A 24,388-nucleotide genomic window follows, 5' to 3' on the forward strand; every position below is an offset into this window, starting at 1 on the left:
CTTCCTGAGAGGAGGAAGAGAAGATAACATCGGTGGTTTGGAGCATGTTCAGCATCCTCGCGGTCCTTTTCGCTACGCTTCAGCCTCCCAGTCTTCTGTTTTGACCTGTCTCTGCACTTGGACTCGACTTAAGCACAAGGATGGGCTAAGGGGTAAGCGAAGTCAGCACCGTCGGACACCGCTTCCCTAAAATGAAAACTCAGCAGTGGGTGTGCGCACGTTAATGTGTGAGTATGCGTGCGCGGTAACCCGCGGACGCAGTTGGCCTGGCGCCGCCCCAGCCCAACCCCCAACCCCAATCCCTATAAAGGCCGCGCTCGCCACCGCCCTCCGCACAGTCGGGAGCGCAGTGTGCCGGGGAGGTAGCTGCGGGCTCCCCACACAGTGGCACTCCGCACTCACACACTTGGAAGCGCCTCCCCACGTCCCTCCCCTGCCCTCCTCTTGCTTTGCTTTTCTCTCTCACCACAAATAGTCGCCGACCAACTGCCAATCCGTCTCTCTCTCTCGCAACAACATGACCGACTGGGAAGCGGTGGCTCAGGCACAGCAGCTCTGCTGGCGCAGGCAGGAGGTGCAGGAGGATTATTAAATAACGCAGCTCGACTCCGCAACTGGGAGTGGAGAGAAGGAGCTCAACAGCCGAGAAGGGGAGGGAGGGCAGAGGAGGGTTCCAGGAAAGACACCCCCGTGCCCCGAAGACGCAAACCCCTGATTGCCCAAGAGGAGCCTTAACAAGCAGCGCGGAGCCTTCAAGGTAGTAACGACCCCGGTGGCCCCGCGCTCGGAGGGTCGCGCGTCGCGTTGCCGCTGCGCTGGGGCCGGCCCCTGGCGGACGCGGGGATGACCGCCCGGCAGGTGACCGCGCCGTGCCCGGGCGGCCCTGGAGCAGCCCCCGCCCAGGCCCGGCGTGCGCGGCGCGGAGACTTGGCCTTGCGGGTGGGATAGGAGGGAGGCGGACAGGCTCGCTCGCTGCCGACCCGCGACTCCCGGCGCGCAGCGTGGCCTTTCCCTCTGCGCTCCTGAGCGCTCTGCTCCCCCGGGCCGCGGCCGTCGTTCCAGGGCGATGCGGAGCGTGGCGGGCCAAGGACGCAAGAGTTGGCGCAAGCTCCGGGCCGCTCCTCTCCCTCGCCGCCCGTGTCCCGCAGGTAAGGGCGGCGGGACGGCGCTGGCGCCTCGGGCTGCGGGGGCCGGGGCAGGGGTGGCGGCGAGGAGGAGGAAGCAGGGGGAGGGGGCGGGGAGCACGGGGCTCCCTGTGTAGCCGCAGTGCCCGAGCTGGGACCGCCTCTTGCCTCCGCCTGCTTGTCCTCTGGCTCTGGCTTCCTGGCTTGGAGGCGAGACCCTCCCCAGCGGCGGCAGGAACAGCTTCGACTTAGTGTGAACGAACTGCTTTGTGGTGGCGTGTCAAGGGCTTCAGGGAGAGGTGTGTGTTCGTTTGTGTGTGTTCGCGCTCCTGACTATGTATGTGTTGGTTCACCTGAAATGAAAATCAGTCCTGAGTCAAAACCGCAGGTGGCCCCTTGGGCCCTCTCACCTTTTGGCTTTTTTCCCCAGGGATTACACGCGGTGCTATCTAGGGGAAGGGGTGCGCGAAAGGGAGACGGAAGGATTTGTGAATGGTGCCTCTGCGCTTGGAGGCTGAGCCTTGCTGATGTAAAGGAGGAGGTATCCGGAGTGAGAAGAAAGGCTATTTATGGCAAAGAGTTGTGAAATTTCTCGGGGTTTCCTTCAGTGTGTCTTGAGCTTCTTTCTTCTCCCTCTCTCCCATCTCTCCCATCTCCTTTATCAGAATTAGAAGTGATTCTGCTTTCCCCCTTCTCTCGTGGGATTTGGAATATGAAATCAAGTCAGAAAAATCACTTGCCTTTTATAGATGGAAAAAAAATGCTTCTTAGAAATCTCTTAGAAGAGCTCTTGCCCTTTAATGTTTTTATGTACTTACTCTCCACTCCTCTTAACTCCTCAGGCCATCAATAAGACCCACAAGACATAAAGTACCTACTTGCTCTCAACAGCTTTCTTTTCTAATATCTTTGCAATTGACTACCTTACGACTGAAATGTAACCCATACCCTCATCCTTACCCCTAAGAAAGGCTATTAAAAACAATACACACACATTTTACTGTAAAGCTGGTTCTATTAAACGCTTTAGTGGAGGAAAGAGAAGCAGGCACCTAGCTGAGTTTATATTGATTACTACTGATTAAAAACTTGCTATTAAGAAAAGACCTAAAATATTGTTAATCTAGGCTACGATAGTTTCTTTCAGTTTCTCTTTCTATTTGATTTTTAACAGAGACATAACTTGAAGCTTAGAGATGACTTGGGACAATGTCTACTAACTATGCTTTAGTAAATTTATGTTTGTTCTTAAAAGTTAGCAACAGAGCTTTTATAGAGCTGATGACTTAGTTGTGACTGAGATAGTAGGTCATTGTCTTTATTCTTTTACATTGGGGTGTCTCCAAGGCCTGCCAAACACAATGTTTTAAAACACTGAAATTCCATGTTACAACTACCCCTTCAGTAATTTCACAGAGAAGAAAGAGAAGCAAACTGGTCAACCCATCATCAGAGTGATTTGTCTTCCTTTGATATTAATTAGGGAGCTCCTTATTTTGATTGAAACATGCCAACTGTATTTTTTTCTCCTTTCCCCAGTATGAAAGTGGTTTTCATTACCAGTCATGTGTATTTTGAAGACAAGCAGAGTTCAGTTATTTTGATTTGGTTATGTTCATATTGGTTTAAAATACATTTTCAACATTGGAGCATGTGCGGTTTTATATATTACTTTAGAATCTATACTGAGAGCCCTACTGAGTGTTGTTACATTAACTTTCCTGAATCGTTGGAATTTTAAAATGTACTTGATGAACTATAGTATTACAATCATTAAAAAGTCATATTTATGAATATTTTGTTCTTTGACGCTGTCAGAGAATCAGCAACTGTTTGTTATTTTAATGATCTGTTATTTATACTATAGAACGTAAATTTACATCAAACTTATGAAGTAGAAAATAAAAAGTGTATTATATTTTAGTTATTCAAGTTTTTATTGCATTTTATTATTCAACATAGCTCTCATAACAGGGCCTACCATGTGCAAGGTACTGTTTAGGCATTGTGGAGAGAGAACATAAGACTCCCTTGCTCCCTGCCCTTCAGGAGCTTACTTTCTAATTGTGAGGAATCTGATGCTCATGCTTGAATGGAGTTAGCAACCCATGACAATATGAGATTGCATGTCTGTTGAGGACTGTAGGAGTTCAGAGCACTGACAATAATATTTCATACTGGGTTTTGTTTAAAAAGGCTTCAGGGATAGGTAAGACTTGCTTAGTCTTGATCTTAAAGTATAAATAGGATTAGTGGCTTATGGATGACAATATGAGGTAGAAGGTGTATCTTTTGAAATTGTAGAAAAGAACAAAGTTATAAGAAAGATAAGTTTATTTTGAAATAGATTTAAATAGATTTAAATATTCGAAATAGATATTGAAAAGTGGTGGAATTTCATGTGCCAAGTGCAGGGCAAGTCTGTTTCTGATGTAAAATATTCTGTACATGCTAGTCTTGTAATTGTCAATACACATTTTTGTATCTAAGAAGACAAATCTTTGACTTTCTATTGCCTTTTAATGATCAAAATGCTCAACATATTTGTGAACAATATTTATTCTTTTTTTAAAATTTATTTTTAATTTTTTTGAGGTGACATTGATTAACAAAGTCCAGTAAGTTTCAGGTGTATAAACAATACTATAAACAATACTTATTCTAAAATTTAAATATACCACATCGTACTAAAGTGTTGAATTTGGTATTAATAACAAGGTGTTTGAGCTACATCTGTAACCAACCGTCTTTAGAAAGTAGGACATATGTAAAAGAAAACTGTATTAAGTGAGCATTTATTGAATACTTAATATTTTATTCTTCAAATAAAATGTGTAACCCATTAAATAACATCTTTTCTATAATATTTTTATTTTAAAGTTATTAGATGCATCCATATAATAATCTATCCTTACATTATTTTCCATGAGTATAGAGCTGCGATGAAAGGCTGTGGGGAACAATTTTAGATTGTAGGAACAATTTTAAAGATATTGTAACTATCTTCTAGTAAATAGATTGTATTAATAATAGGAACATATCCTGTCTCTAAGCATTCTGAACTTACTTATTTTTTTTATGTATATACTTGTTTTTATAAATACACAAAATTGTTTAAAATGCATTTATCCATTTTAAGAACTCAAAAGGAAACACCTTAAATAACTCTTAGCCTGTTTATTCAGTATGACACCCCAGAAGTATGTTTTGGTGACAGTAAATAAAAAAGTACAAATATTAGATATGACTTTCAATAAATAACAATAGAATTACTTTCAGTTTGGTCAGATTAAAAGATTTTCATATATAGTTTTTGTTGACAGTGAATAGATAAGAGTTAGTACAAAAGTGAAAAACCTATTAAATCACCAGTTTCATATTCATGCAGGCATGGGATGATTTCCAAAGTAGAGTATAAATCAGACTGTCTGTTAATTGGTATTTTGAGTTTGGTTTTGAACTGTATGTCACAGGTGTATCACTTTGATAATGTAATCTCTCCTACTGTATGACTGACAAATTCTGCAAGATTTCCCTCTTAGATAGTGACAAAATCTGTTTGCTTTATATTGAGAACATAAGCTTCTCTTAGCAATATTATCTTCACTATGCACGGGTGTCAGTTAACAATAAAATATGAAGTCTGGGGTGGGATAAGCAGTAAGAAAAGATGGGGAGGTTGATGAAAAACAGTATAACAAAAGCAACATAAATATATTATATTTAGCTTAAGCTGAATATAACATAAAAATGTAAAAATGACCACTCTAAATCAGAATGGATACAGTACCAAGATATTTTTATCGGTTTTAAATTTTATTTTATTTTTCAGTTTTTTATTTTAAAATGACCATATTGCATCTTAGGCATTTCATGTGGCCTAAATAAAATGGCAAAATAAAAAGTGATGTTTGAAAACATGTACTAGGGTCTGCGATATAATATTAAAATTTTTTAAAGCTTTCTGATTGAATGATCGACAAATGAAGTTTAATGTTTGGCCAAATTGTGGCCCTGTACTTAGATTAACTTAAAATACAGCGTTTGGTTTTGCATTATTGACACTGGATTAGCAATTCTTAAATTTCAATTAAACTAATTAAAATTTAAAATACCATAACTATGTTCTGAAACTAAATAAAATCTAAAGGTCATTTATAAGGAAACATCTTATTATCTAATAGCAAATTCTTAACCTAGAGCGGTGATTCTCAAAATGTGGTTCCCTGAGAAGCAGCACCAGTGAACTTGTTAAAAGACCAATCCCACCACAGACTGACTGAATCAGAAACTGTGGGATGGGGTCCTCCATGAGATTCTTATGCACTCTCAAGTTTGAGTACCATTGATCCAGAGTATTTCACTGACCTACAGTGAAACTTGCAGGCTGTGTCTTCTGCCTGTTTTGTGTCTAAGTAGTTTCCTCAACTGGTAGAGATAACTATGGTTTAACTATTTAGACCAGGAAAATACTGTAGTATACTCTCTACCAGATTTTCATCTTAACTGTATTTTTTAAAAAAATGTCAGTTTCTAATTCCTGTGCACGTATTTGCTGTTGATTGGGGGAAGCAATACATAGTGTAGAATTTAATTGGACAGTAACTGTCCCAGGTTGGACCTTGCTGATACTCATTTATAAAGACAAAAATATGCAGAGTGTATAAAAGTTGACCACTTTCTGTTTAGTCCCGTAGACCCATATGTGATATTTTTGGTCTTGGCATGTGGTAATCATCTTTCTCTGTATAAGAACACAATTATTTTAGCTGCACAAGAGTAGCATCACATGGAGTTTTCTTGAATCTTACTACTGAAATAAATTTCTCGCCACATCTCTACATCTTTCAAGGTTAAAGATAATGTGTTCATATCCTGTATATCTTTTAGTATCCCTCTCCCTCCCTGCTCTTCTCCTCCCTCTCTGCCTCTCTCTTTCCCTTCCCCCACCACCATCTCTCTGTTTCAATTGAGAGCTCAATCATTCCTTTTCTTGGCCTCCTTTGCTACATCAGTTACATAATATATATATAGGTTTACTTCCATGTTCCTTTACCTTGTGGTACTTATTGCAATTTTAATCTTATGTTTATTTTTGTAATTGGTTCAGTATTGTATCATCAGAAATTAACAGTGCCCAATACATAGTGAATGCCCCCAAAATATTAGTTGAATAACTGTATGCCCTCATTCTATGGATGTTTCATATTTTTCCAAAGAAAGACACTTTAAGAAAGACTTTAAAATATAGTCTTACAACCTATGCGAACATAGGTATTGCTTTTCTTCTATTTTGCAAATGACATATTTTATTAACAGCAACAGCAATGGCTATAATATGCTGAACACTTCCTACATGATAAGCAGTTTATACATGTTATGCCGTGTAATTCATCTAATATAAAGGTGTTTTCATGAATATTTTAGGTTAAGGAAACTAACTCTCTCTTTTGTGGTTTGCTATATAAATCAGACTTTGATTTTTTTTTTATTACAGTGATGCAAAAATTATGAAATCAGTAGAAAAAGTGTAAAGGAGTGTATCCTTGTTCCCGATTTAACTCAGGGCCTAGCACTGTCTGTGCATTACCTGCCCTGTTGCCACCATCTTCAGTGATGCTGTTGTTGCTTCTTGGGTAATTGGAAGAAATGATGTAGGACTTACAAGGCTGAAGCTCCCATCTTCTTACTGTTCTTTTCCATACCAATGCTTTCTGCCCTCAGTACCACTCATTCACAGTTCTCTTACCCCATCTGGCCAGAATCTTCCTACATGTTATTGGAAATTTAAGCTGTAACCAAATATAATTCTAAGAATGAGTGCCATTATGGAGAGAATGTTCAAACATTAGATAGTCTCCATATTTGGACATATGCAGCTTATCTTCTGGAAAGGTTCACACAGAGCTTTGAGTACCTTGTTTAAGCAAAGTTGATCTTAGGTGCAGTCTGTTAATCCAGCTTGTGTCCTATGAGAAGAAAATACCACATGGTAGTATCAGTTTAGTTTCTTTGGGCTTTTACTTTTCAATTCATTTATTTAAATGTGAATTTAATCAATATTCAAATATTTGAATATTGATTAAAGGAAATATTTAAAGACTGACTCTGTAGAAGTCAGTAGACTTCTTGGTTATTCTGAAGCCCTCTACTAGACAAACTGTATGAAACTGTATAGTTTATAATGTTTAAATCAGTCAATAGCATGAATAACATGTTAGTAGATGCAGTAGATCAAGAAGAAAAAAATAATTGGTTGTTTAACTGAGTATTTCAAATATGGCCCACTTTGTAGCTTTTGTTGGAATCTGTTTCTGTCTCTGAAATAATTTAATCATTAACCAGAGCCTCAGCCATTCCCCTGATTCAGGATCAATCCTCCTGTGTATTGGGAAGGTCAACTGGTTTTTGGGGCTTAAGAGTAAGCCACCCTCGATGTCCAGCTCTAATATTCTAACATATGTATAATAGTGCTTCTTTATTATAACTGAAACTGAGTTCTCACCTAATATTTTCCCCAGCATCTTGATAAATTACCTAAGATCATCATTTTTCCTATTGTATGAGCAAAGCTCTTTTGACAGAACATTCTTCGTTTCTTTAAAGACTGGGATCTTCCCTCTGAAATCGTCTCATTTACAGAGTCCTTTTATATGCCAGCAAACTCCTCCCCAAAATACCAGTTTCCTGGATGTTTAAACATTGCCAACTCCTACAGTTATGTTAAATTTCCAGTACTCACTCTTGAATCTCCATGATGCCAACTACTCATGGCATATTGCCATACTCCCAGATAGTCAGGCTGGTTGGACTTCTTGGAACTATTTACCACTGGGTCTCTATAGTGCATCCCAGACTATGATGCTAGTCTAGTTCTAGGTTCCAACCATCACCAGATTGCCTTATTTTGCTACATGTAGTCTTCCCTTGCCTGGCTGTGTCCTCACTATAGAGCTACCTCATTCATCATCATTGACAACAAATATTTTGTAAATGCTTATCATGTAAAAGTCATCCTGTTTGAAAAAGAATGCACCTCCTATGGTTCCTGTGATTCCTGAACAGCATAATTCACTATAAATGTGTATAAATGAAATACACATTCTTCCATGTCTTGTTTGGTACCCAGAAGTGATATGTGTATACAAATATATGCCGAATGTGCATATGAATTCTTTAGGATTTGCCTCTTTCTCCTTTTTCTAGTCAATTGTTAATTTTAAGATGATCTGGCTCTTCTCCATTCTCCTTTATAACCTTATTTGAACATGATATGTTTGGAATGTAGAACAGCTGAAGAAACATACTCCAGATGGTACGATGCCTTCTCTAATTTTTCCCATTTGTTAATGAAATCTAGTGGTATTCCTGTGTTCAAGAAGTGTTTATTAAGCCAGGTATACTACCTTAATTCAACTCTTCTGGAATTCTTAGTGATGTACCTTCCTTGAACAACCAAATTTAGAGTAACATATCATATTTATTATGTGCCTATTCACTGTAATTAGCTCTTTCCTAAAAATAAGTAAATACTGTAATTCTGTTAATGAGTTCTTATTATTGTGTATGTGTGACTTATTTATTTTTTTGTTTGTTTTTCACAATAATAGAAGACAACTTATCACAAACCTATATTAGCTTTAGAAATAAATCTAAACAAGTATACATGAATAAAGTCATGGCACAGATAAATGCAAATGCAAGCTTTAACATTCTAGGCAATTCTTCCTTTAGAAACTACTTTTATGTTTGTTTGTTTTTTGTTTATTTATAGATCTACAAATTACCAGAGCATTAAGTCTGAATATATGAAATATGTTTAGTAAGTACTCCTTTCTAACATTCAGTATTCTTCAGGACATTGAGAAAAAGCTCGAAGGCAGAAAAGCATACAAATATCCCAAAAACATCAGCCGAGAAGGTTAGGAAAAGGAAGAAAATGCCTCTAAACCAAACTCAAATTCATTATTAGAAATGCAGACCAAGAGTAACTTATTACAGGTAAAGTTTCAAAATATCTTATCAGTAACGAAATGATGGCTCTGTACATCAGGATTCCTAAATTTTCAAAGGATTGTTAACTATTGGACAGATAGCTCTGTACATCAGGATTCCTAAATTTTCAAAGGAATGTTAACTATTGGGCAGATAGCTCAATTTTAATATTATATTCATGTTCAAAAAGACCCCAAAACACTAAAAGTATTCATTAATAACTGAGTTATTTAAAAGTTAGAATGTACCTCCTAATTTTGAAAATAAAATATAGATTAATAAACTGGGCCACCAACATAATTACAAATTTTGTACATAGCAAGGATGTTAATGTATAGAAACATTATTGTTAAAGTTAACTTTGAAGGGTATTCCCTACAGTGTACCTCAAGGTGTAAATATGGTGGTATTGGAGAGCTTCTGAAATGATAAAGGGCCCCATGCAGTGGAAGTGTTTCAGTTGATTAGAAGGAGAGTGTAATATGAAGCATCTCTGGGGGAATCATAAGGGTCCCAGGTCTAAGGACTGCTCAAAACAGGAAGGGAAAGAGACCCTCAGTGTTAATTGTTTAGCGAAGAGAAGGAAAGAATTGCCTCCCAGGATATTTCTAAGGAGCATGAGGTTCATTGGGCAATGATAGAGAAAACACACAGCCACAGAAGTCTAATGCAGGAAAGGAATGGATGAGGTGTTTTAAAATCCAAAGAGCTTTCATTTGAATATAGGACAGATTGGTAACTTTGAAGTTCTGGAGATCCTCCAGTCCTCCCTTTCCAATCTGCTAGACCTGTCTCTCCAGTCTCCTTGGGTACAAGGGAGCTATCCAGGGTACTACACTCTTGCTGAGCTCCTCTCTTGCAAAATTAATTGTTCAACAGATTTGTTGCTTTTATGTTTACTAATCCTAGGGTCTGCTCTTGGCAGATACTACATCATTCACTTGGCGCGTCTAACCTTCTATCCTTTGGTTTAATCCAGAGGGCCCTTCAAGGCTCAATTCAATATAAATTCAAGAAAGCCTACCCCAAAACCATGCAAGAAGCCTATTTTGTGTTTCAGTAACAACCTGTGGATATCACTATCACATCTCCATTTAAAGTATCATAATTCACTGATTGTTTGTGCTTTATGCCCACTAGCATGTGAGCTAGTGAGGGCAGGGATTTTGTATTTTATTCTCTTTTTCGAGCCCCTGATCTAAATCAATGACATGAGGATCCTCAGTACCTGTTAAATGAGTGAATACTGCTTAAGAGTGACTTGAATTTTGTCCATATTAAGTGAGCTCCTCCCAGTGCTAGCCACTGTCATGAATCACTTTGAATATTGTTTTTTATGGCTTTTTTATGGACTGAAAATTTGTTTCTAAGAGTAACCTAAAATGGCTAAAAGTCATGAAAAAAAAAAGAAAGGGCTGGAGTAATTCTTGGAACTATGGCATATATACCATGGGCGTTAGGGGATCAGCAAGGTTTAAGGAAGAAAGAAGAAGCAGTACAGGCTGATATAGAGAATGGGGGTAAAAGGAGAGTCACTTCCTCAAACCAGGATCCAGAACATTCACTCCCCATTTACTTTCTAAAGCTTCTGAAATATGGCATTTCCTCTTATTTACATAACCCAGATCCACATTTTGAAATGTCTACAAATCTGTTACTAGGGCCCTGTGTATTCGTTGATTAATGAAACATGCATGGTTCCTTTCCTCCTGAAGCATACAGTTTAGTTCCCACTTGCAGTACCCATATTATCCTCGATCCTTGGTGAGAGTGGAAGTTGGTAGACTTCTATTCTCTGTCTCCTGGTAGCCATATTAGTGACCTCCTGGACAGCCATAAAGAATAAGTGTGCTTTTTTCCAGCACTCCATCCCCATACATGTCATTGCTCTTAATGTTCAGTGTGGCAGTAATTGACTACATGATCATAGACATACACTTTTACTTCCACGTAGTACATTCTGCCACTGGTGTGATACTGACTTACTGATAACTTTTGCATGATGTTGATAATTTGTGTTCCTGTTTATATCTTCTTTTATCGGGTTATTTTAAGAATAGTCAGATACCACAATTTGTCTTTGGTTAGAAAATCCCTGTATTTAAAATGCATGAAACACAGGAAATAGTTGTGTGGCCTTTTGTGGAGGTTATGATTGCTTTGTAGATCTACCTTTCACATTTTTGAAGTATGTATACTATCTATTCTAGAGGTCATGTGTTTCTCTTTCCTGGTTATTTTTTTTTCTTTTACCTATTGATAGCAGGAATATTTTGATTATTAAGTATAAAAAGAGAAGATCTATTTCTTAATGATTTTTCTCCCTTAGGATCCTAATCATATAACTCAAAGAAATATTATGGATTCAAAATATCTTACAAGTAAGAGAAAGGATTTTTAAAGTGTAAAAACTTAGTAAGCAAAAGTTTTCTGCAACCATCCCAAATAAACTCAGTTTGGAAAACTGATCATTTCTTTGCTTCATATTTGGAATTATGCGAAGTGATATGATTATTATTAATTTTGTAGATTAAAAATCACAAGAGCCATTTTTCTAATAATATTAGAGATGGAACACTCTTGTAAAAACTATGTTTAATCTATCAGGAAGAAAAGTTGCCTTAAAACTGTTTTAAGAGTGAGTATGATATGTGTGCATGGTTTGGGTGTTTTATAATGAAACTGTTAGGAGAAAGGGATGGATTTTAGCAATCATGTGAATCATTTGTGTTGTGTAAGCATAGCCCCAGGAATCCTCAGCACTCAGTCAAACCGAAGACTCCTTAGGCACCAAAAGTGATGATTGCCTCTGATTTAGAGTGTGGTCAGGAAAAGATGGGAGCCTGCTGTGATTGCACTCTTCTTTTCTTCTTTAACAGAAGGTAATGCAGTCTACACCCCCATTAAAACTAGTTTAAAAGCCTGTACAAATATTCCCGAATTAAATGGTTTTACTAGAATATTATTTAACATTAAGTCAAAATTTGGATCATTCTTTGTTAAATCTGTGTGTATAGAAACCTACACATGTATATAGTAATGTTATGTTTTATAATGGAACCTATCTTGTCTAATTTTTTTCTTATAATGTGGGTGATTTTAGTTAGGTTTTTCTTTTGAGAAGAGGGGTAAATCAGCTAGTGTGCTCCTGAAAAAACAGTATGAATAGTGTATGTATCTGTATCATCGATCTATAAGAATATTTTAAGGAATTGGCTCACATGATTGTGGAGGCTGGAAAATCTGAAATCTGTAGGGCAGGCCAGTAGGCTGGAAACTCAGACAAGATTTCTGTGCTATAGTTTGAGGCAGAATTCCTTCTCCAATAAATTTCAGTTTTTGTACTTAAGGCCTTAACTGATTAGATGAGACTCACACTCATGAGGGTGATCTGCTTTACTTAAAGTCAAATGTTAGTAGATATTAATCTCATCTACAAAATACCTTCACAGCAACATCTAGACTAATGTTTGACTAAATAACTGAGTACCATAGCCAAGCCAAATTGACACATACAATTTAACTATCACAGAGTGTGAGGTATTAGATGCAAGCCCTTTCTGTTTTACATAAGTTGAAGTATACATGTTTTTTCCTTTAGTATCAGTCAGTTATTGGAATTTGTAGGCCTAAGCCATCATTTATTAGTTCCTTACTTATTTTGTAATCATTTATTTAAGAATACACTATTTGTAAGAGACAATGCTAGGCAATTGAATAATTTAAAGAAAATGAATGACAGAGGCCATGTAGTCTAAGTGTCTTAATTCTAGTAGAAGATTGACAAGTATATTAGATGGCTGTATGATAAGTAAATTTGAAGAGTGAAAATGTGCATTTTTCAAGCTTGTTAATTAAACGTCATTATCCTCATGAACAACCAAAAAAAAAATTTATGTCAGTGGTTAACAGGTTAAGTTACTATACTTACTAGTTTTAGTATAACTCATGTAAAACTGGATTTTGAAAGGTATCCTTGCCCACCGCAGGTCAACTTCATTTAAACGATGTTGCCCATGAATACATTCATTTTAACACTTTAAGGATTTGTATTTGTATTCAACCTATGCAAATGTGATTCAGTATGTACTCAAACAGGTCTGACAAATAGACTGTCATGTTTTATTGATTATCTTGTTCTTCGTATAACAGAGCAATAAACATTTTCTTTACTGTTTCAAAATGAGTGTTTTCTCACCATATTTATCATCCCCAAACTATATTTTCTTTCTCTTTTCTTATAAAGTGGATATGAACTGGCTTTTGAGGTTCTCTGTAAGCTCACCACACTTTGTTAATCTAAACATAGATCTATTTTGTTAAGGTCATGTAACTTAGAGCACCCTCACACAGGGAGCATATGCATTTAATCCTTTCTGTTTATGCAAATCTCAGCTGTCATTACAGGCCTAGCTCCATGAAACCTTCCATGACGACTTTTACCCACCTGGGAGTTTTCTTGGCTGCACTCTAAGTTGTGAGCAATACCTAGTTGGCACCAGACAATTAAGTACAGTCTGTTATGCTACAATGCATTTTTCTGTAATGTGAATTAGCTTCTACACAATGGATAAATAGGAGAATTATGTTAGTAAGATGTGGCAGTTGGTTCACGTGTGATTCCCCCCCCAGTATTTTAATATTTAGCTTTACCAACTAATTATAGCTGAATGAAAAGTATGCTACTATAGGCAAATGCAAAGTACAATAGAAAGATACCCTTTTCACCAATCTACTTTCATCTTTTTTTAAAAAGGAAAAGTTTATATATTTTCTGTGTAATTTCTTTTTTTATTAGGAATTTTGCATGTCCTTTTAGGCATATCAGATTTTTATAAAAAATTGTCATAATTTTGTCATAATTTTAGAACTCTGTGTTATAAGTTGCATAGATTTTGAGTATTTCTATGTTTTTGAGGGTATAAGCTCTGTTATATTTATTGTCCAGTTTTTAGAATGAAAGGACACATATGTTGCAATAGCAGGAACTGGACAAAATTTATTTCAAATCACTCAATATTTATTGAACATCTACTATGTGCCAGGCACTAGTGCTGATGTTGAATGTATGAAAAATGAGCAAGGGAGACTAAACACAAGTCCTGTATGATGTTAGTCCTATCGGTTAGCTCGGTAAACGAAGAACGACAATAAGAAGTAACTGTGACCTTTGTTCATGTTTCTCCCTCTGCCTGGAATGCTCTCACATTCCTGTTTTATTTAGCCAGTTTGTTCCCAAATTTCATCTCTCAACTCGAATATCTTTTCTTTATACCAGTCTAAACTCTCAGAGTACCGTCCACTTTTCTTTCGTAGTATGTAAGGTAGCTGTAATTTTACAATTATTTTTGTGAGATTATTTAGATAATATTTTTCTTTTTTAATCAAATTTATTGGGGTGACATATAATTAATAAAATGATATAGGTTTAAAGTGTACAATTCTGTAATACGTTATCTGTATATTGCATTGTGTGTTTACCACCTAGAGTCAAACCTTTTTCCATCACTGTTTATTTGACCACCTTTACCCTTTTCTGCCTCCCCCTCCCCACTTTCCCTCTGGTAACCATTAAATCGTTGTCTGTGTCTATGAGATTTTGTTTGTTTGTATTGTCGTGTTTTCAATTTTATATCCCACATATGAATGAAATTATATGGTTCTTGATTTTTTTCTCTCTCACTTATTTTGCTTAGCATGATAGTCTCAGGATCCATCCAAGTTGTTGCAAATGGCAGTATTTCATCTTTTCATATGGCTGAGTAACATTCCATTGCATATATGTACCACATCTTCTTTATGTAATCATCTATCAAAGGACACTTTGGTTGTTTCCATGTCTTTGCTTCCATGAATAGTGCTGCAGTGAACATCAGGGTGCATATATCTTTACAAATAAATGTTTCCAAATTTTGATGGTAGATACTCAGAAGAGGGGTTGCTGGGTCATGTGGTAATTCTATTCTTAATTTTTTGAGGAAGCTCCATATTGTTTTCCAAAGTGGCTGTGTCAATTTTCATTCCCACTAGCAGTGTATAAGGGTTCTTTCCCCCCCATAACTTCTCCAACACTTATTATTACTTATCTTGTTGATAATAGCCATTCTAACATGTGAAGTGGTACCTCACTGTGGTTTTGATTTACATTTCCCTAATAGCTAGTAAAATTGAGCATCTTTTTATATATCTGTTGGCTGTTTGTACGTCTTCTTGAGAGAAGTGTCTGTTCAGGTCCTATGATGATCTCTGTTTCCATGGAGCTTTCAGTCTAAGAAATAGAAAACTACTGCATTGGAAAAACAAGCAATCTAATATTTTTCTTTTTCCTAGACTCTAAGCTCCATGAGACAGAGATCATCTTTGTTTTTTTCCATCGATGTATTCTCGTTTCCAGGCAAGCACTGAAACACACACACACGTGCGCACACGTATGCACACATGCACACCCACACACACATACAGACAGCAATATATATTATAAATGCAATGTATATTATATATAGGTAGACAGCAGGTATTTATCAGTAAGCTTCAGTGCGTAAGTGAATGAATGGATAAAATAACTTTTTCTTTATTTAACAACTAAACTTTGAATATCTAGTGTCAGTTTTTTTCTGTCCCTATCACTTTTGTTATCACCACATTTCCTGGTACTGAATGAACTTGTGGAAGTTAGAGGCTTATATTTTTGTTTTATACATTTTTATTAAATACATTATAGAAAGCAAAATGTTATAGGCCCTAGAATTTCTTGTATTTGTATCTTCTATAAATTACAAAATTACAAGAATACACAAAATTTTAAAACTTAGAGAAGAAAATATAGAACGGTATATTTATTATGCTTGAGTACAGAAGGATAACTTGAACAAGGCCCTAAAAGCAAAAACTTGAATTAATCAACAATTTTTGGAGGAAACTTTTGATATTTCTAATTAAAATTAAGAATATCCGAACATCAAAAGGTAGCATAAATTAAGTGAACAGACAAATCACACACAAGAACTATGTATTTACAATATATATCACTGGTTAAGTATTCAAAATATATAAGGAAAGCCAACAACCCAACACTAGTACGACCAACTACCCAACAGAAAAAAATGAATTAAAAGATATGAACTGGCAGCTTATAAAAAGAGGAAACTCACAGGAAAGTTAACCCACTAAATCTTATTAGTAATTAAGGAAATGTAAATGAAAACAGTAGCATGTCATTTCATAGCACTAGTAATGATGGAAATTAAGGTTTAGCACTACTTAGTTTGGGTAGGAATGCAGGGTATTCTTAGTGTGCATTTGTGGTGAGAATGTGAATCATTGTAAACACTTTGGAGGCCCCTTTGGTAATAGCTAGTAAGGTTGAATATATGAAGAGTCAAAAATCACGCTGTTTCACTCTTAGGTTCTACACTAAAGAAATTCAGTTGAGCATCAGAATATATTTTTTAAAAAGTTCAATACAGTATTTCTTAAAATAGTGAATAACTGGCAACAATATTAATTACTATTCACAGATATACATTTATGAGTTTAAAAGATTTATTTTAGTCTTATACATGCAAATCCAGGTAACATAATATATATGAACACATATACGATATGCTTATAAAAATGGATGTTGCGTACCAAATTTGAGTAGAGATTTCTTCTGGGGAAGGAAAAGGAAAATAAAAAAGATTAGAATGGAAGTGTATTAGCTGCTAAATTTAAAATAAAGTAATATTTGTTAATTTTACAGAGGACTAAACTGATGCTCAGAGAGGTGTGAATTGTCCGTAATCACACAACTTGAGCTGTGTGACCTATGTTTGCTGTCAGTTTGCTGACACCCTTAATATCTCTGAACCATAAATTCTTTTTATACTGCATCCTTAGAGACCTTAGAGAAACTAATTGTCGGTTTGTTCCGTCTATTACACTTTCTCCCAAACTTAACAGTTGGAATTTGTTTCTTGAAATTTCACATCTTTCCTAAACTTACTCCCATACTTTGCCTGGTCAAGTTATAGATAGGTCATGTTCACGTTCTTGCCAGGAAAAATTTATGGTGGAAGGCAACTCTTTACTATTCATTGAGTTAAGTTTTATTTCAAACCTTGTGGATGCCATCTTTGCTCTTTCTCATTTAATACAATTTGTAGGTGACTAGATTATTTTAAGTGTAACATCATTAAGTCAAGTACATGTGGATCACCATATACCTCTTGTAACGTTGATTCCACCACCAACTATTAATAATTGCTTCGCTGCCACTGCCATGGATATAAGCTAAAGTTTTTGTGAATGTGGACTCTGATTTAGTCAATTCACGCAGTGAACCAGCTGGGTAAAAATTTGTTTAAGTAGTGAGGAAAAAGAAATGATAAAGTAATGGAATATAAATGCAACATATCTAGTCATCATTTCAGGCATGGAATGGCAACTGGATTCTTAAGTGACCTTGGTGATTTAGGGTGCTTAGAAAATACTGTAGGATCCCATATGAGTTTTACACTTTCTATGTAGCATAATTACATGAAACCAATTTCAGATTTGCAGACTATTGTAATCACTACGTAATGTGCCTGTGAAAAATTTTATTTAAAACGTTTAATTCTAAGATTTAGTTCCCACTTTGAGAATTCAAATGTCCCATTTATCCATTTTGATCAGTAATATATTTTTTTGTGTCATCCAATAATTAAACTGTTATCAATCATTCTAAAAATCAACCAAAGGGATCAACTTATTTCAGTTACTTACTGCTTGAGTAATATTTCTACAAAGTATTAGGGTCATTATTATGTTTATTTTAGTAAATAAAATCTATTTTCTGGCTACATATAAGTCTGACAGACATTAAACTTCCAGATATCAAGTGATATGATAAAACATAAAATAATTTAATGCTATTTGCTTGCTAGATGACATTCAAAATGTAATCCTGTTCTTTTGTTACCTCCTACCTTTAAAATATTCTTATCTTGTAGGCCCCAATTAGATTTCAAATCAAAATCTGAGAGTAGAGCATCTTTCCAATTTAACAAACAAAATACAGCATTTTTTATGCATAGGGTAACCTCAACTTAGTGAATGTAGAAAGCCACATAATCAAAATAACACTTAAATAATTAAAGAGTTACATTAAAAAATAAAACTAAGAAGAGTTAAAGAAACAGTAACTATAGTTCTCTCTGCCCTTTGTATTGTCTGTTATGGCCTTTAAAATAAAATTTCATTGCTATACCAATGTTCTTTTCAGTGCTGTGCTCTGCAGTCATACCTGGATTCACATTGTCCATAGACTTGGGCTGACCATGTATTTAGCATGTTAATATCTGTTGAAGTAAAAGTTATTTTGTTTTTTAAATTCACAATCCATGGCTATAGGAACTGACAACAAATGTCTAAATGTCAGAGGAGAGTGATCTTTACGCAAGCATTGTTTTAAGGATTATGTTGTAGATGTTTCATTATTTTTTTTTAATTAAATTTATTGGGGTGACATTGGTTAAAGAAATTATACGGGTTTCAAGTATACAATTCTATAATACATCATCCGTTCTGTATATTGCATTCATTATTGTTTTAACTATATTAATACATTTTTAAATGTGATGTGTCTCCTAATCAAAATTATATATATATTTTTCTCTACTATGTCTTCATCCTTTGGAAATGTATAACACTGGATCCAAAACTTAACATCCTTGGTTAATATGTGCAATAAAAACAAAAGAAAATTCTGCAGATTATATAAATTAAAAATAAGACTAGAGTTTTCATATTATGATGATCCATACACTCATAGGAATTTTCTTAGGGTGCATTTTTTGCTGTGACATTGACAAATAATGAAAGAAGCAATACATTTCCTGAAGTAATCTGTGAACCACTATTACATAGCTTTGTAGTTGGCATTTGCTGAAAACTAACTGCTATAGGTATCTATAGGTAGCGTTCTTACCTCCCTAAGACTTAAATAGCAAATAAATTTTAAATGAGAAAAAGCGTTTCAAAGTAAACTATTCAACTAGAGTAGTGAACAAGTGAGATAAGTACTGTTGCTTTTTGTATATGATTCTGTAACCTCCTTTTATACACTCTTGTATTGCTAGATTTTCAAAAAGTGGGACCAAATTTATATAGCACAGATGTAGAATTTTTATCTGTAGTGCAAGAATAGATCAGAGGAATATTTTAATATGTAAAGTGTCTTAAATTTTTATAGAATATAAAATAATACTTTCCCAAAATTATGCTTTTCCTCATGTTTAAATTGAACAAATGTAAAGGGTATGATCTTTAAATTATTTGTCCTACAGTACTTATTACTCTGATTTAGCCTGGAAAAACAATTATTGTAATTCCTGGCAGGTTTGGTCTGCCAGCGTGTACTTGTTCAAGGAGTAGATCATAAGAAAGCTGTAATTTAATAAAAGAGGGGGGTGGGGTTGGAAGATTTAGTTTAGTATTGATAATTTCATTAACTTTTAACATTTAATTTGGCTAAGGTAAATCAGTAACATCCTTGGTTAATATGTGCAATAAAAACAACAGAAAATTCTACAGATTATATAAATTAAAAATAAGACTAGAGTATTATGTTAGCTAATTTTGATTTGACCAGATAGTGTTCAGAAAATATCTTAATAGTTGATGATTATTTATCCAAAGTATAATACATCTATTAGAACAACATGCTTTTGAAGATATTTCACTGGAAGATTATCAATTTTCTTTAACTTGAAGATGTGGCACTGCTTTGGCCATGCTCTTGTATATTTGACTTTTATCAAATCAGTGTCAGTGCAGTTATTAATTTATGAAAATACACACAAACTACTTCCATTTTAAGATACTACCATATTCTTAGAAAAGTATTTAACATATAAGATGAAATATTCATTTTTATTAACTCAATAATTTATGAATTTAAACCATAGTGTTTCTTTTGTCTTCAGGCTACTACTTGTATTTTGGTAATTTTATTTAGTTACTTAGTTGTTTTGTTTATTTATTCAGTGATTTGCTGTTTTATATATTTAAAATACTTTGTTTACGAGCTTAAAAACTTAACAGTTATTGAGTACATTCTGTGTGCAAGGAATAGTGCTGAATGCTCAACTTTCACGGTCAAATTTTATTCTCAGAACAACCCTATGAGATAGGAATTTTTCATATATTTTTTAATTTTTCAATTGTAGTTGGCATATAATATTATATTAGTTTCAAGTGTATAACATGGTGATTAGATATTTATATATCTTATGAAGTGGTCACCCCAATAAATCTAGCACCCATCTGACATCATACATAGTTATTACAATATTATTGACTAAATTCCTTATACTAAACTTTACATCCCCATGACTATTTCATAACTACTAATTTATACTTCTAATTTCTACTTCTTAATCCTGTCTCCTTTTTTACCCACTCCCCAACTCCCCTCCCATATGACAATCATCAAAATGTTCTCTTTATCTATGAGTTTGTTTCTTTTGTTTGTTTATTTTGCTTTTAAGATTCCACATGTAAGTGCAATCATATAGCATTTATCTTTGTCTGACATACTTCATTCAGCACAATACACTCTAGGTCCATCTATGTTGTTGCAAATGGCAATATTTCATTTTTGTATGGCTGAGAATTATTTCATTGTATATATGCACCGCCTCATCCTTATCTATTCGTCTAATAATGGACACTCAGGTTGCCTCCATATCTTGGCTATTGTAAATAATGCTGCAATGAACATATGGATTTGTATGTCCCTTCAAATTAGTGTTTTAGGTTTGTTTGTGTAAATACCCAGAAGTTGGATTACTGGGTCCTTTTTTTTTTTTAATCTCTTGTTATAGCCTCTATTTTAAGTTCTATTTTGTCTGGTGTAAGTATTGCTTCCCTAGCTTGTTTTGTTTGTTTCCATTTCATAAAATATCTTTTTTCATCTCTTTCTGTCTCTGTATCTTTTGATCTGAAGTGAGTCTCTTGTAGTCAGCATACATAGAAGTCTTGTTTTCTTATCCATTCAGCAACCCTGTATTTTGATTGGAGCATTTAATCCACTTACATTTAAAGTAATTGTTGATATGCAGTTATTGAAATTTTATTATTCATAGTTTTAATCTTCTTAAAAAAAATCCCTCTAACATTTCTTGTAATACTAGTTTGGTATTGATGAACTCCTTTAAATCTTTCTTGTCTGGGAAATTCTTTGTCTGTCCTTTGATTCTAAATGATAGCTTTGCTGGGTAGAGTACTCTTGGCTGTAGATCCTCACTTTTGAATATTTTCGCCAAGCCTTTCTGGCTTGCAAAGTATCTGTTGAGAAATTAGCTAACAGCCTTCTGGGAGCTCCCTTGTAGGTAACTAATTGCTTTCCTCTTCCTGATTTTAAGATTCTCTCTTTGTCTTTAATCTTTGGCATTTTAATTATGATGTCTTGATGTGGGCCTCTTTCATCTCAAGCAAGAGTTTCATTTTGCTTGAGACTCTCTATGCTTGCTGAGCTTGTATGTCTATTTTCTTCACCAGATTAGGGAAGTTTTCTGTCATTATTTCTTCAAATAAGTTTTCTATTCCTTGCTTTCTCTCTTCTCCTTCTAGTATCCCTGTGATGCTAGTGTTGGATGCTTGACGTTGTACTAGAAGCCTTTTAAGCTATCCTCATGTTTTGGGGTTGTTTTTCTTGCTGTTCTGTTTGGGTGTTTTCTGTGACCTTATATTCTAGATTGCTTATTTGATCCTCTAGTTCCTCTAATCTACTGTTGATTCCCTCTAGTGTAGTCTTCATTTCAGTTATTGTATTTTTCATTTCTGACTGGTTCTTTTTTATGTTTTCTATCTCCATTTTTATGTTTTCTATCTCTATTAAAATTCTACTGAGTTCATCTATTTTCCCTAAGTTCACTGAGCATCCTTATCAACCAGAGTTTTGAACTCTGCATCTGTTAGATTGCTTGTCTCCATTGTGTTTATTCTTTTTCTAGAGCTTTATTCTGTTCTTTCATTTGGAACATGTTTCTTTGTCTCCTCATTTTGTATGCCTCTCTGTGTTTGTTTCTATGTATTAGGTAGGGCTGCTGTGTCTCCTGGTCTTAGCAGAGTAGCCTTATGTAGTAGGTATCCTGTGGAGCCCAGTGATGCAGTTTCTCCAGGTCACCTGAGCTGGGTGCTCCATGTTTGTCCCTTGTATGGGTTTTGTGTGCCCTTGTTTTGTAGCTTTGGTTGCTGTTTGCAAATCAGTAGGGGAGATTGACCCTCGGGCTGATTGGTTGGGAGGACTGGCTGGTGAAGGGCTGACCCTCTGGAGCAAGATTCAATTTAGCAGAGCTCTGGTGTCTTCCCAGTCTGCCTTTTGTGTATGTCATCCTCAGATGCAGCCTTGGGTGGTGCTCTAGCTCTGGTTGAAGCTGGCCACTGGGTGTGCCAGTTCAAGGGCCTCCTGTGAGGGGCCCCACCGCAGGCCAGTTTACCTACAGCCGGTGCACTATCTGAGGACACCTGGCAAGAGCCACCAAGCAAGTAAGCCACAAACCAAGGCGGCTGCCACTAGTGCCAGGCTTGGGACTGCTCAGCAAGAGGTACAGGGCACACCGAGGCCAGATGCTGCTGCTTTAGGTTTTGTGAAACTTTACGAGATTTCAGGAAAGTCCACAGCATGAGCCCAGACAGCCCATTTGTATGGAAAAAACACTGGAGGCTGCTTGGGGTTGTCCCTTAAGTTGAGAGAGACTTCTCAGGGAATTATCAGGGTGGGGCAACCTGTGTTAGCCAGATTAATGGAAACTCAGATATGACAGCCTCCTGTGTCTGCACACAGGGAGCGGGGGAGGCCTTAACAAAAAACCATGGATTCTACCAGCACTTTGGTCTGGGAGAAAGCTGCCCCTCAAAGCCTCGCTCTGAAGCTAGACAGTTCCATTCCTCCCTGTATGTCCCTGGAACCATTCAAGCTGCTGCCCAGAGCTGGAGTTCAGAGCGAGAGAGTCCATTAGGAAATATGTCCATGTAGGGGGCCCTTTAACCTATTTCTCATTTTCCCCAAGAATACTCACTGGCGATGCTTGTGGCTGCAGCATTTACTCTGAAATAACTTGTGGATTATAGTCCTAACCTTACTCCCAAAGTTTGCCACAAAATATCTCACTTTTATTATTATTTTCGCATCACTCTAGTATATCGATAGTCTCTGGAAACAAATGACATCATTCTATTTATAGCATTCTGTTTTTAGTAGTGGTATTTCCATTTACAAAATATAGTAATTCTCAATCGCTGCAACTGTCAAATTCTAGAAAATATAATATTCCTATGTGTGATGTTAATATCGCTCTTGAACAGTTGTTAGCTGAAAATTCATTTGATGAATCTGATTTATGTATACATTTCTGTTATATTAGTATTAGAGACAAGTTCTGTTTAGAAGTAACTCCAAGAACAGTTTTTATATTTTATTTTCACAATCAGATTTGCTTTAGTTTCAAAGAGGGTGTTTATATGTAAAATTAAATTAACGCTGGCAGTGAGCTGCACTTTTTTTTCTAAATGGGAAATGCATTAAGAGGAATGTTTGTGATCCTCACAGCCCTCCATCTTGCTCAGCCACAGTCTCTGCTTGTTTTTACAGCCAGAGGTTGTGGGGACTTCTCTTCTTGGTACTGGAGTCCTGGGCTGGAGGCCCAGTGTGGACACGGGACCCCTTGCTCTTCCCAGGGGACCTCTATAGCCAAGATAGCCCTCCTGATTCTAAACCACATCTAGGTGTGGCGCCAGCTTATTTCGTGTCTTTGCCCCTCCTGCCAGTCTCAAGGTGGCCTCTTATGTATGTTGCCTGTCGCAGGATTTCTCTTCAGCCAGACCTCAGGTGACGCCCAATGGTGGTTGTTCTGTAGTTTAGTTGTAATTTTGATGTGGTAATGAGATGAGGCGAGCACAGTGTCTACCTACTACACCATCTTGACTGGAAGTCGAGATAGGTTGTTTTAATCTTCATTTTTGTTAGAAAAATGGAGGCACAGAAAAATAACATACCTGGAAACCACTAGTATTTGAATAAATCAGTGTACTAGAAGCAAGAGGCTTAAAATCCTAGGAAATCACCATGACAAATTATTTCAGGTTTAAAAATGTGATGAATAGATCAATAAACATCAACATTTGAAATAATTTTTACATTTATATTAAAAAACAAAAGTGCCATTCTGTTATTCTATACAATGTGGTTTCATTAAAAGAAAAATAGTATTGCATTAGATTGTGAACTTATAATGTGTTGGTTA

At 36.1% G+C, this 24,388-nt stretch overlaps 1 protein-coding gene across 2 annotated transcripts in view; it reads left to right on the top strand.

The window, feature by feature from the left end:
• The first annotated feature begins 337 nt into the window (after positions 1–337).
• The window catches only part of CCSER1 (coiled-coil serine rich protein 1), a 1,118,997-nt gene continuing 1,094,946 nt past the window's right edge, over positions 338–24,388 (top strand). For both annotated transcript variants that reach the window (XM_039845718.1, XM_039845719.1), the window contains exon 1: positions 338–757. The gene's annotated coding sequence lies outside the window, so the exon portion shown is untranslated. The remainder of the gene's footprint in view (positions 758–24,388) is intronic.

The sequence above is a fragment of the Pteropus medius genome, unplaced genomic scaffold (assembly GCF_902729225.1).
Source record: "Pteropus medius unplaced genomic scaffold, Ma_sr-lr_union100, whole genome shotgun sequence".
Classification (NCBI taxonomy): Eukaryota; Metazoa; Chordata; class Mammalia; order Chiroptera; family Pteropodidae; genus Pteropus; species Pteropus medius.